The 11,315-nt window shown below is 48.7% G+C and overlaps 1 long non-coding RNA gene across 1 annotated transcript; it reads left to right on the top strand.

Annotated features, from left to right (window-relative positions):
• The first annotated feature begins 6,632 nt into the window (after window positions 1-6,632).
• LOC141731950 (uncharacterized) lies at window positions 6,633-11,086 on the top strand. The gene is made up of 3 exons (XR_012583839.1): window positions 6,633-6,824; window positions 9,514-9,651; window positions 10,910-11,086. It is a non-coding gene; the product is annotated as an uncharacterized LOC141731950 (long non-coding RNA).
• Window positions 11,087-11,315: the final 229 nt, after the last annotated feature.

Raw genomic sequence — 11,315 nt, 5'->3', positions numbered from 1 at the left:
TGCAGAGATCAGCCCTGGGACAGGACGGTTACAGTGGAAACAGAGCGGGGTAGGGAAGCAGAAAGAAGGGGTTGAATAAATGTGATTTTGAGGCTAAAAGAGGGAAAAGCTGAGCTTGATGGCAGCTCTCAGTCACTTGCTCTGCTTTTGTGTGTACAGAACATCAAGGCAGAGCCACAAGCAGAGCTGCCTGGAGCTCAGAGTGCCATCATGGCAGTGAAGAGGAGGAATGAAGACATCCAGGAGGAGAAGAATCTCCCTATGCAGAGGGGAAATCAACAAAAACAGGTGAATGAAGGAATGGCAGCAACTCCACTCATGAAAGAGAGTCCTTACCGTTGTTGTTTACAGAAAATTGACGAACAGCTGGAGGCACAGCTGCAGGAAACTGAGGCTAGGATCAAGGTAAGAAAGAAGAGGCTAGACGAAAAAATTAAAATTATCAAAGAGAAAATGAATTGCCTCTTTCAGGAGCAAAAGACTCTAGAAAAGCAAGTGAGTGAAATTGCAATAGGCACTGCAGTCACCCAAGGGGTGGTTTCTGCCCTCCTTGCCTTTGCAGTGCAGAGCAGAAGGGGGTAGGTGATGCCTCTGAGTGCCATCCTGATGAGGCCTCTATCAGAGCTGCTCTCAATGACACTTCCTGCTCTGCTGCATCTCAGCTGATGCTCTAGACAGTGGCATTACTCCTTTGGCCATTTAGCCAGCAGTTGTCCAAATGAACTCCTGCTGGCTTCTTCCAGGTGGCCTTGTTTCTTGAGGTGTTTTTGCAGGTGAACATGGTCACTCACATAGATTTGGAATATGAGCTACAAGCTGTCTGTATCCCTTGTGAATGCTCCTGTCCTTTTCTTTCCTTTCTTCCCAGTCGATGACTCCTGGCTGACGGGGACAAGCTGTAGTCTCTGACTGCTTTGTTCTGTTTGACTTGAGGTGGAAGTGTCGCCATCCTACCTGGCAGCCTGCAGAGAGTTCCAGCAAATGACGGGCAACCAAGAGCCCCGAGGCTGGCATGAGGCCCAGGAACTGAACCATCCAGAGATGCTGCAGGATAAGCTTGTCCCGGGGAAGGTGCAGAAAAAGAGAATTTCATGGCAGGAGGTAGAACATTAGAATGAGGAGCTGCAAATGTATCTGCAGACCTAGGAGGGGGAAGCAGTCTTTGGGAGGAAGTGGAGCAGTCGTTGCTGCAGTCATCATTTAGAACAAGAAACTGGCTATGAACTCGAGTAAAACCAGCCTTTGGTTTTGACCATTTGGTTTCACAAGTGGACATCCAAAGCAATCGAATTAAAGAGCTCTGCATGTGGCTGACAGCAGCTTCCTAAGGGCTTGCATTTCAAATAGAAATCTCTCTTGCATTTCAGGGCAATCTCTGCCACATCTTCCTGACATCAACTCATTTCTTGTCTCAGATCTACACCGACTCGGACACTGAAGTTGCTGCAGCAGCAGTGCCGTCCCAAGGAGCCTTTGCTCCCCAGCTGAAGAAGTGGAGCCTGAGCCCTTGGTTCACCTCCCGTGCTGACCCAGCTGCTGCTCAGCAACAGGAGATGGCAGGTGACTCCCTGGAGCAGCAGAGTACGTCTGGTATCTTTCTTATCTGAGGGACAGTGTGTTGTGTGCACGTGTCAGCACAGCTGTACCAGAGGGTTCTGCTCAGTTTAGTGTCACAGAAGTGCTTGCAGTGCTCCGAGGCAGCAAGAGAGAGCTCTGGGTGTTCCTGCTGCCTCTGAGGGCAGCTTAGACTGGCTGGATTTTGCCTGGGCTTCCCTCTCTGCCGAAGGCAGAAGCAGGGATTGTTCCTGGATCAGCAGAAGGCTGTGACAGCTTGAGTCCTAGCCACTGGCAGAAGCCCTGCTGAGATCAGTCTCTAGGAGAACACATCAAGCCCTTTGTGATTCTGCAGCACAACCCAATGAATCTGCTTCTTACCCTTAACAGCTGCCAGTGCTGTGCTCTCAGATAAGATCTGGTAGGGTTGAGAAGAGAGCCCAGTGGATTCTGTCTCTACCATCACCAGTTGGACAAAAAGGGCACTGATCTGCACCTCGGTGTGGCTGATCTCAAAGCCCATCCTGTTGTGTCCTGAATGGGGGCAACAGCTTGTCCGAGGCTCAGGCTGACTCTGGCTTCTTCCCATCAGTGCCTGTCAGTGCTCATGCTTGGGCTTTACCAGCCTTGTTGTGGTCGCTGCCCTGCCCCTGAGGGCTGTGGGAATGCAGAGGCTGGAGCCTTCCTTAGCTGGGAGGATCCCGCTGCTGCCCTGCTGCTGCAGCGTGGAGCTGCCTGAGGCTGAAGTCCCTTCTCTGGGCCAGCTTCTGCCTCGCACAGCCTGGGCTCACAGGAGGGTCAGCATCTCCTCTGGGCAGCTCTCTGTGTCACAGGGGTGCCTGAGGAGCACTGCTGTCCTCTGTGCCCCTGCCTGCTGTACCGAGTTGGGAAGATGGGGACGTGTGCGGTGCCGAGAGGGCGAGTGCAATGGGAGCGACGGATCCGCGCTGTCAGGGTGAAGAGAAGCGGCGCGGTTCTTCACGCGGGGCACGGGCAAGGGCGTCTTTGGGCTCAGCCTGCTCATAAAGGGTGAGGGTCCTGATGCTGAAAGCCCTGTGGAGATTGGTTCTAGCATGAGCTGCTCTGCTTTACAAACACAGAGGCATTCTTCAGGAAAACTGCTGCAAGGTGGAAAAGATGGGAACACTTGGCAATATTCCTCCTGTTCTGAACTTCACATCTGTTCAGAGGAATTGATTCTAGATGTCCAGGTGCATTTAATCTTAGCAAGTAGGAAACCTTTTCTAAATCTCACAATGTTTATTCCCAAGGAAACAAAGGCACTGTTAGTTCCAGCTCTCCTTAATGTTTCTAGATGACAAACTTACTTGCCTTGCTAGGTATTCTCTTCTGGTCTCAGTCTCCTCTGAATGTATCTCCTGGTGCTTCCCTGTGTGCCTTCTGTCAAGAGGTCTCTCACTTCAAAGGATGCTAGAAATCAGTTTCTGTGCCAGCCACTTGTGCTGTGGGCCTGCTGTTCTTTTCTTGTTGTTCCAGTTGCTGTTCCTGTTGTTGTTAGCCAGCTGTCCACCAAGAGAGGGCTCAGAGCCCCAGACAGTGGGGCTGCCTTTTGTATCTCCTAGAAGGTGGAATCTCTGCTTTAAAGTGAACATCTTGCATTTTGTTTCTCTCAGGGAGAATGGTGAAGATGGAAAATCCCATTCTAAAATACATTGAACTGGAAAACATTGGCAGTGGGTGAGTCCAAGCAATGTTAATTGTACAAAACTATGCATCAGGCATTTTGCTGGTGGAATAGGTATCAATTGTGAAGTCAGACAAGCTGGAAATGTGTTCAGGCACTGGGCTGAGATTGTCAGTGCTGATCAGAATTTCTAAGTGTACTCAGAACGCATTGTCAAAGACATCTCCATGCTTCCAGTATCCTGCAGGTCTTAGGCGTTGACAGCACAGATCTCCTGTGTGGGCTGGCTTTCACTGCAAGATCTAAGTGGCTTCTCCTTTCTCTGCTTCTGTTTTGTTTCTAGGACTTTTGGAGATGTTTTCAAAGCACTCAACACTGCCACAGGAGGAGAGGTAAATGTGAACAGCCCCTGCAGACTCTGCTGCACTCGAGGGCTTTCCCCTCTGGTGTGAGCTGTGGCTGGAGCTTTGGGCAGAGCTGTGCTGAAAAGGCACAGGAAGCACAGACCGGTGCCAGCCCACAAAACACATTTGGGACTTTGTCCTCCTCAGCTGCCGGAAGGAAGGCACGGAGGGCAGCGGTTCCTTTCAGAGAAGGACGCGCTCGCTCGCTCTCCATTGCTAAAACAAAGGTGGTGCCTGCAAGCACCTCACTGTTCTTTGGGGCTACAGCTTCAGAGTCCTGGATTCTCATTTCTGGCTGCCAGAAAATCTGTCTGAAAGTTACTGGTAGTTCCTTAGCCACTGCAGTTCTGCACTTGGGAACTGCACATAGGGACAGACCTGCAAGGCGTCCCTGAAAGCCCTAAGCCCTGCCCATAGCCCAGGATGTATCCACAGAGTATTAAGGCAAGGATTACTTCTGAATCCCAAATGACGCAGCAGAGAGTGTGGTGAGAGGTTTGAGGGTGATAACTGAGACACTGCTGTTACCAAGTGCTCAAGGCAAAATGTCAGTGGCCCCACGTGTCCTGTAACCGGCTCCCAAGGGAGCAGAGAAATGGGCTGTTGGAATGTCAGTTCCTAATTACTGCAGTGCCTAATCACAAGGCAGTTTGGCACAGCTCATCTGTGTCATTGCAAAATCACTCGCTCCATGTGTCTTGTGGTCTCGTGCCACCAACCTCTCAAGTTACTGATTTTCAATGTCATTTTAGGTGGCCATCAAGAAAATACAGCTTCAAGGACTGAGGAAGAACAAACTAAAAGTCAATGAACTCATGGTCATGAAGGTAAACAGGAATCCCAACCTGGTCAGCTGTTTAGACAGGTGAGTTGTGCTTTTGTCCTGTGAATGTTTGTTCACGTACTGCAAACTGCAAGGTAAGATCCCACTTTGGTCACTGGCAGAAAATAGAGCTGTAATTATTGGCTAATTATTATTGCTCTTTTTATCTCCAGTGGATGGGAAGACATTGCATTTTGTCTGCATGAGTCTTTGCTGGCACATGGTATTTGAAAATTGTTCAAAAATCCGGATGAGTCGTGTCTTACAAAATCAATGATCTCTATATTCACAGCCACCACTTTGTTTTGGAGCTTGATTTTATTCAAGTGTCTTCTTACATCCAGGTAAACTAACATGGATTTCCCTTGGATTGTTGCCACTGTTTTCCATTGCTATGCATGCCAGGAGGACTAGGTGCTTTTTTCCAGAAACACCATGCGTGACAGGCTTTTCATCTGGGCTGTTACTAAACTGCACATTTTGCTTGCTGCCCATTTAAGACATCTCTTTTTTCGCAGCTGTACCTTTCTCCTTGAGACTGCACAGATGGCAAACAATGCACAGCCAAGAGGGAATGTCTATTCCTTTATTTTTTTTTTTTGTCTCAAAGGGATCTGAAAAGAAGAGTGGATCCGTCTTTTCCAAACAGCAACCTAGCCATGTACATTCATCTCCATGCCCTTGTGTCCTTCTTTCAGCTACCTTGTGGGTGAGGAACTGTCCCTGGTTATGGAGTACATGGATGGAGGCACTCTGAGCGATGTCATCAGCCAGACCTACCTGTCGGAAGATGAGATGGCAGCCATCAGTCGGGAGGTCAGCAATCCCAGCTGTGTTTCCAAGGCCTTGGGCAGCATTGTCTGGGAAACAGGGGCTCAGAACAGGAGAGGTTTCCTGTGCCCAGCTTTGTTTCTTTGTTGCTGCTACTCTATGGGCAAGTAAAAGCATCTCAAGTGAAAGGCCTGCCAGTGCCCCTGCACTCCCTGTGCTCAGTGCCAGTACTCTTATCTCCTGCTGTTGTATTCTCGCTCTGTCTCTTGTATTTGTATTTGCTGTTCTCCACCTTGCCTCTCTAAATGTTTGCCTGGAGTTTGTCTTCACTGCATTCCTTGCCTGTGAAAGCAAAGGTGCTGGTGGCAGGATTTGAAATGATCAGCAAAGAAAAAAGACTCATTTCTCCCAGTCCTCAGCTGGAAAGGATAGTATACAGCCAAAATGCTCTTTGCTTCAGGAAGGTGACTGGTGTGATACATCCAAGCCTGTGCTGAGGCCAGCAAGAAAATCTTTGTCATGCAACCTCCCACCCAAAAGTGATCCGCTTCACACCAAAGGGAGGGACTTTTCCTTTCCAAACCCCTCCTTTGTCCTCTGCATGGAAAAAGCACGTCCACTGCAGCAGGAGTCATCCTGGCTGGTTGGCAGGGGACAGCCTACAACAACAGGTGCTGTTGCTCTTTCAAAAGCTGACGTGCCTTTCCTCAGAAAGGTCCTGCTCTGCAAGTGTTGGAGCAGCAAGCTCTTCCTCTCAGTGGCCATTACTGTTCTGCCATTACTCCCCATTCCCCTGGAGAGGGAATCTTTTAGGTTCTTTGTTTTCTTTCTTGTGGGATGAAATCACATCACTCATTTTTGACCTCCTGTTTCTGTTTTCTCTCTCAGTGCCTGCAAGGACTGCAATTTCTTCATTCAAACCACGTCATCCACCACAATTTGAAGAGCAGAAACATCCTTCTCAGAACTGACGGTTCTGTCAAGCTGTGTCAGTATATTCTTGGTCAGGTGCAGCATTCCAGGGATGTGGGTGTGGGGCTGCTTGGAGTGACTGCCAGCTCCCCAAAAATGGTGCTGGTGGCAGTGCAGGGACCCCTGCTGCAACTGAGGGCACAGTTGCAACGTGCACAGAGGTAGAAGGAACCACAAGCAGTCAAGAGTGGCCTTGCTCTGTGTGTGTCCCTTCCAGACAGAGGGAGCTGCAATCTAAAGCTTCAGGGGAATGAAGTCCACTGCTGTGAGCAGCGTTAAGAATCTGGGTTTTTTTGGAAGTGGCCAATTCCATACTCCATTGGCTAAAGCCCCAAGGAAATTGAGCGTGGACAGTTCTCCAGGAGATTCAACAGCACATTCTTAGTCTGAGAGTGGGGAATTTTTTGCTTGGTTTCCTAATTGGAGCTGGCTTTCACGGTTTGTTGTTTTCTCCACAGCTGACTTTGGCCTCTTTGCTCAGCTCAGCCCTGAGCAGGGCAGACGGAGCTCCGTGGCCGGCGCTGCTGGGTGGCTGGCGCCTGAAGTGGTGACAGGTCAACCATGTGGCCCCAAAGTGGACATATGGTCTTTGGGAATCGTGGGCATCGAAATGGTGGAACGAGAAGTTCCTTCCTGGAATGCAACTCCTGTCTTGGTAAGGTGCAAATACTCACTGATCCCACTGTCTTTCTCACCTGTCCCATGCTCTGTGTGCCATTGGACAAAATCCCATTGCCATCTGCTGGCACCACTTCCACCAAGGTGTCATTCTAAAAATGCCCCTGCAACACATCAGCATCTGCTGTAGCTTTGGTTGTATCAGAAAGGGAAGGGGCAGTTCAGAAACCTAACCAGTTCAGGAACCTGCCAGTTTGGCCTCCAGCCACGCCTGACATTTCCCACTTGTTTTTTGAACAATGTTGGAACTCTGTTTCTGAGAGACAAGAATTTTTCAGTGGAGAGGGTAGACATGTGATAAACATCCTGAGCAATGGAGGTTAGACCTTCCCAGTTTCCATTTTATAGAAAACATAAGAAAAAAAAGGAAAAATAAAAGTAAGCAAAAAGAAAAAGAGAAAAAAAACCCTACTACCTAAGCAATGCTCAAGTAGTTCTGCTTGCTTTTTCATTTTTTAAACACAGCTCTTCCCTTCCATTCTGTAGCAGCTTTTCCAAATCCCGTGGATCTTCGAAACTCTCAGGCTTTCAAGTCTTCTGTACATTGTTCAGTCATGGATGCGGGTGGCCTGGAGAAGTTTAGGATGTGTTTTTCTCCGACTGCAGTTAGAATTGTTTGCCAAACCCTTGGCTGTTTCTTGGTACTTTAACAAGTTGATGAGCTTGCAGGCAGGTGCCTGGGCTGGGATCCAACATGGGCAGTTGACACCGGTGCTGTGTTTCTTTACCACAGGAGCAGGGCCATCCCTGGCCTGCACAGTTCTAATGACAGGGAGGGCTCCAGCTCCCCACCATGGCCAGTGGCTGAGCTCAGCTGAGAGTCAGGATAAAACCCTCTTTGTCACCTCTGGTGATGTGGGAAAAGGACAGAAAGCTGCATAAATTATTTGTACACAAGGGGAGTGCATTGCCATTTCAGGATTTGAAATTGTCCTTCGGGTTAAAGAAGATAATAGCAAAGTCTCTTTGGTCACCATCTATTTCAGTGCCACAAGCACAGAGTTATCATGACAGTGGTGGGCATTTTTATGGAGACTCCAAGGCCTCTTGCCATTGTTATTTTTGTCTATTTGAGATGGATTCTGCAAGCTGAGGTTTGAATAGTTCCCAGTCAGTGTCTTATATGGTTTCTAAATACAATCTTGCAAAAGCAGAATGAGCTCTCTCTCCCTCTGACTTGTCAGCGTGTTAGGGCTTGGTTCCACATGAACCACACTGGATAATGATCAGCCGATGTCGTGCCCATCTACACTGTAACTCCTTGGCCTGAGGAGTATCAGAAAGATCTGCTGAGCTCCATGGACGCTGTCAGCTGCATGGAAGTGAGCATCCTTGGCCTTGCTGAAGAAACTGGAGCTCAGCTTAGGTTAGATGCTCTTGAGCAGGAGAAAGGCTGGAATCGTCAGGTGTTTCCACGGGCCTGCGTGCCCAGAGGGACTGAGTTCTGGGGAGCAGCTGGATGTTTCTGCACATCATGGAAGGGGATTGCCAGGCAGCTCAAGCCTCACCACAGGCAAACACTCCCCAGCTCTTCTCAGGCAACATTTGCTTTGGGTTTCAAGTTGTTCCCACTTCTCTGTCTGTGAAGATGCCCCTAAAACCACAAGGCAAGCCTCTCAGAACTGGTGTTACATTTCCAGAAATGAAGAAAGGAAGCCCAAACACAAGAAAGTTGCTAAGGCACTGGTTTTTAGAGAGGAACTTAACCCCCTGTGCAGTTTCTTCTCACTGGGAAACGTGCCTGAAACCTGGGCATGAGGGTGTAAAGGCCACAGAGTCTCTTCTGCTTCTTGTGCAGTGCTGCTGAAACACTCAGTGACCATGTTTCTCTCCTAGCCCAAGCCACATTCTGGCTGTCACCAAGCCAGAGCCTGGTGATGTGGAGAGCCTGCCAAAACCTGCCATTTGTTTCCTGGCACTTCCTGGGATGGGCCTACCATTCATGCACTGACTTGAGTAGCCAAATGAGTAGAGGGTGACCGTAGGGATGGAACCTCTCCTTCTGATTTGACCACGAAAGGTTTTTCTTTTCCATGTAGGGAAAGCAGAAATTTTCAGACTGCTGAGAAACAGAGCTGCAGGTGGCTCCTGTGTACCCAAGCAGGTGTTTTCATCGCAGTACCTTTGTGCATGGATCTTAATGTGTCTGTGTTGAAGATGAGATTCCAAAGATTTGTTTCCTTACCTGAGGAATACCTGGTGGATTTCCTTTCTTTCCCTCCAATTCCCATTCTTTTCAAGAACAAAGCAAAAAGCTTGATTCGTTTTGTTTTATGGCAGCAGTGCTTAAGGGACAAGAAGCACTGCAGAGATACTTTTCATGTACTAACCCTTGGATACAGTAGAGTTAGTATAGCAAAGTCCTTCTTCCAAAAAGCCTCTCAAGCTGGTGTGAATCCTCAGGGAAGGAAATGTGCTTATGCTGATGTAGTTCCCACTAACTAGGTCAGTATATGAAATCAGCTGCCAAGGCAAGATCTGCAGGATGGTGGAAAAGCTTTGGCTGCATCGGGGTTTAAGTTTTTGGTTGGTAAAGGAAAGTCATCTCTGGGTCTTTGCCAGGGCAGAAACTGCCACTGCAGCATGGAGCTTAATCAATGGGATCTGGGAGAGCGGTTACAGGTGGGAAAGAAGCAGGTGGAGCCTCGTGTCTCCTTTTTCCCCAGCCTCAACTCCTGATAGCCACAGGAGGAAGACAAAAGCTGCAGCAGCCCAACTTATTTTCATCCTGCCTGCGTGACTTCCTGAGCTGCTGCCTGCAGAGAGATGAGGCGCGGCGCTGGTCTGCCAAGGAGCTCCTGCAGGTAAAATGTGAAGGGGCTGCAGATGAAACAGGCTCTGAGGGATGGGCTCCTCCTCCACTCAAGGCCAAGGCAGCAGATGAGCCCCCTTCCTCCTCACCTCCACTCTTGCTGCTCTTCAAATGAAAACGGTGAGGAATCCCAGACTGGGCTGGGCTGGCAAGGTCCTATAAAGGTCCTGTGGTGCAAGTGTCCTGCAATGAGCAGGGACATCTTTAAAGACATCGAGTTTCTCAGAGCCCTTTGCCACCGGAGCCGGAATGGTTGCAAGGATTGGGCACCTACAAGCTCTTGGGGCAACCTGTGCCAGGGTCACACCATGCTCCGAGTAAACAAGTTCTGATTAGATCCTATTTGTGTTAAAATATATTCACCCACATCCTATTGTAACTGGTCCTGTTAAAAAAGATGTCCTCCACTTTCCTCAAAGCCACTCTGAAGTTTTGGAAAGTGGCAATAAAGTCTCCCCGGGGCCTGTTCTTGACAAAACTGAGTAACCCCACTCTCTCTGCATTTCCTGAGTCAGAGAGGTCCTCTGGCTGTTTCTGTCACCTTCTTTTGTAATTTGGTGGGGTGTTCAGTTTTATGTAATGGCAAAAGAATTGAAGTAGAGCAATGCAGGGTAGAGAGACATGAAATGGTGGTGGAGGAAACCAAGGAAGCCAGTCCCAGCCTAGGGGTCCGACATTTGGCTGTGGGCAGGAGGGGCTGTGGGGGGCTCACTGTGAGCCTCTGAGGGGCCCTGGTTTGTGCCCCCCAGCCCACCGTTAGAGGTTTCTGTGCCAGGGTTACTGCCAGGCTGTGTGGCAGAGAGGGAACTGCAGGGCCCAGTGCCACTGGGCTGGCCCTGCTGGGAAGGAAGGTGCCATCCAGCACACAAGGGGCAGGGCATAGAAAGATAGACACTGCTTTCTGTGTCTGTGGCAATCAGCAAAGTGCCTGTCGTACAAAGAGAGAGACCAATGAGAGGCTTTGGAGTTTCCTGAAAAGACGAAGTCCAAGGACAGAAAGCACCAATTCTAAAGCACTGGCAGTGCTAAAATCTCAGCAAGATGAAGACACCTGTATAAATGGATGAGTGGGATTCTGGGCCAGGTTTGCCTGTGATGGCAAAGTCTGCACATAAAGATGGAGGTGTAGACGGTCCCATTGTTCCTCTTCCTGCTTCCTTCTAGGAGCAGGAGGAATCCTGTGAAGCACTGAGCTTGGAAGGTCATGGTTCATTGTTTTTTGTTGATCTGTTTTTTTTCCCTTTTGGCAGCATCCATTTGTAAGATTTGCTGAGCCTGCATCCAGCCTGGTACCACTGATTGTTTCAGTGAAGAAGAGGAAGGAGACAAGAATGTGACAATCACATCAGGAAAATTTATTCCTTAACAGGTTTAGAGTAGGATTGCAAATTAGGACTAGGATTAGGATTCAATAAGGATAAGGATAAGGATAAGGATAAGGATAAGGATAAGGATAAGGATAAAGATTAGGATTGGGATAAGGATAAGGATAAGGATAAGGATAAGGATAAGGATAAGGATTAAGGTAAGGGTTAGGGTTAGAGTAGGATTGTCTAATAGGACTGCAGAGTAGGATTGAAAATCAATAAAGTTTCTGAAACCACAACTCACCTTGAAGATTCCCTTCCTTTTCACTCTGCAAATAAACTCGAGAAT

This window comes from Zonotrichia albicollis, chromosome 26 (genome assembly GCF_047830755.1).
Source record: "Zonotrichia albicollis isolate bZonAlb1 chromosome 26, bZonAlb1.hap1, whole genome shotgun sequence".
Taxonomy (NCBI): Eukaryota; Metazoa; Chordata; class Aves; order Passeriformes; family Passerellidae; genus Zonotrichia; species Zonotrichia albicollis.
The sequence above is the reverse complement of the archived record's forward strand: the minus strand, read 5'-3'. Positions and strand labels throughout refer to the sequence as shown.